Below are 2,696 nucleotides of genomic sequence, written 5' to 3' on the forward strand. Positions count from 1 at the left end.
TTCTTATATTTCACTTTTGGTTTATAGAAATGCAACTGATTTCTGAATATTAATTTTGTATCATACTACTTGACTGAATTCACTTATCAATTCTAGTTTTTGGTAGAATCTTTAGGGTTCTCTATATATAGTATTATGTCATCCGCAAATAATGACAGTTTTACATCTTTCTTTCCACTTTGGATGCTATTTATCTGTTTTTCTTATCTGATTGCTGTGGCTAGGACTTCTAATGCTATGTTAAATAGAAATGGTGAAAGTGGACATCCTTGTCTTGTTCTTAATTGTAAAGAAAATGTTTTCAGTTTTTCACCATTGGGGTTGATGTTAACTGTGGTTTTTCATATGTGGCCTTTGTTATGTTGAGGTATGTTCCCTTAGTTGTCATTGTGTTGAGAATTTTTATCATAAATAGATGTTGGATTTTGTCACGTGCTTTTTCTGTATCTACTGATAGGATCATATGATTGTTATCCTTTTTTTTTTGTTCATGTAGTGTTTCATGTCAATTGATTTGCAGATATTGAACCAACCTTGCGTTGCAGGAATGAAGCCTACTTGATCAAGTAAAAATATGTGATATAATGTTTTATTTAAGTCCATTGTTTTTTTATTGATTTTCTCTCTGGAAGATCAATCTCTTAATGTCAATGGGATGTTAAAGTTCCCTACTATGTCTGTATTGCTGTCAGTCTCTTTTTATGTCAGTTAATATTTGTTTTATGTATATAAGTGCACCTGTGTTGGATGCATAAATGTTTACAAGGGTTGATTCCTTTATCATTATATAATGTTCCTCTTTGTCTCTTATAATAACCTTTGTTTTAAAATCTATTTTGTCTTGATATAAGAATTGCTACTCCAGCTTTTAATTGTTTCTATTTGCATGACCTGCCTTTTTACATCTCTTTATTTTTAGTCTGTGTGTGTATTTTAATCTGAAGTGGGTCTCTTGTAGACCGTATACATGTGGGTCTTATTTTCTTATCCATTCAGCTACCCTATGTCTTGACTGAAGCATTTAATCCACTTACAGTTAAAGTGATTAATGACAGTTGTGTAGTTAGTATTCTTTTCTTATCAGCTACCCTATGTCTTGACTGAAGCATTTAATCCACTTACAGTTAAAGTGATTAATGACAGTTGTGTAGTTAGTATTCTTTTATTATTTGATTTGAAGCTCTTTTTTTTTCTTTTTTTTATTCTTTTTCTTAAAGAAATTCTTTTAATATTTCTTGTGATACTGGTTTGGTGGTGATGAATTCCTTTAACTTTTTCTTGCCTAGTAAGCTCTTTATCTGTCCTGCAATTCTAAATGATAGCTTTGCTGAGTAGAGTAATCTTGGTTGTAGGTCCTTGCTTTTCATCACTTTGACTATTTTGTGCCAATTGCTTTTGGCCTGCAAAGTTTCTGTTGAGAAATCAGCTGATAGTCTTATTTGAGCACCCTTCTAGGTAACTAACTACTTTTCTCTTGTTCCTTTTAAGATTCTCTCTTTGACTTTAACCTTTGGCATTTGAATAATGAATGATGTGTGTCTTGATGTGGGCCTCTTTGGGTTCACTTCATTTGGGACTCTCTGTGCTTCCTGGGCTTGTATGTCTATTTCCGTCACCAGGTTAGGAAAGTTTTTCATCAATATTTCTTGAAATAAGTTTTCAGTTCCTTGCTCTCTCTTCTCTTTCTGGCACCCCTATGATGTGAATGTTGTTACACTTGATGTTGCAGAGGCCCCTTAAACTATTTTCATTTATTTGGATTCTTTTGTCTTGTTGCTGTTCTGATTAGGTGTTTTCTGCTACCTTATCTTCTAAATCACTGATTTGATCCTCTCCTTAATCTGTTGATTCTCTAATGTATTCTTTAGTTATTGTATTCTTCACTTCTGACTGGTTCTTTATCATATTTTCAATCCCCATTTTTGCCTTCTTTTTGTTAAAGTTCTCACTGAGTTGATATCTTCTTCCTCTAAGTTTGTTGAGCTTTTTATAACTAGTGTTTTGAACTCTGCATCTGGTAGATTACTTGTCTCCATTTTGGTTAGTCTTCCTGGAGTTTTGTTTTGTTCTTTTATTTAGGATGTTTTATGTGTCCCCATTTTGGCTGCCTTCCTGTGTTTGTTTCTATGGTTGTGAAGATTGGCTGTTGAGGGGCTGACCTTATGGAACAGGATTCACTTCCACAGGGCTCTGGTTCCTGCCTAGTCTGCTCTTTGTGTGTGTCCTCCTCAGATGCAGGCCCAGGTGGTATTCTAGCTCTAGTTGAAGCTGACCACTGGGCGTGCTAGCCCAAGGGTCTCCTGGGAGTGGCCTACCTGCAGGCCAAGTTCAGCTGCAGCCTGTGTACTCCCTGGGGGCCACCTGGAAAGAGTTACTAAGCAATCCTCAGATTGCTGCCACCCGTGCTGGGCTTATAGGTGCCTTGAGATGCGAACCCAGGATCTGATGCAGGCTGCTGCTAGTGCCAGGCTTGGGGCTACTCAGCAAGAGCTATGGGATATGCCGAGGCCAAATGCTGCTTCTTTGGGTTTTATGATCCTTTGAGAGATTTTAGAAAAGTCCACAGCAAGAGCGAAGACGGGCCATTTGTATGGAATAAACTACTAGAGGCAGCTTGGCTGCAGCAGCCTGCATATTGGGAGGGGTGGGATCTCAGAGGCCTGGTTGCAGCATGACCAGTGTTAGCCCGGTTGATG

At 37.3% G+C, this 2,696-nt stretch overlaps 1 protein-coding gene across 5 annotated transcripts in view; it reads left to right on the plus strand.

The window, feature by feature from the left end:
* Positions 1–2,696, plus strand: part of ZFAND4 (zinc finger AN1-type containing 4) — an 80,513-nt gene that overhangs the window by 23,599 nt on the left and 54,218 nt on the right. The gene's annotated exons all lie outside the window — the stretch shown is intronic.

Source organism: Pteropus alecto, unplaced genomic scaffold, assembly GCF_000325575.1.
Source record: "Pteropus alecto unplaced genomic scaffold, ASM32557v1 scaffold287, whole genome shotgun sequence".
Classification (NCBI taxonomy): Eukaryota; Metazoa; Chordata; class Mammalia; order Chiroptera; family Pteropodidae; genus Pteropus; species Pteropus alecto.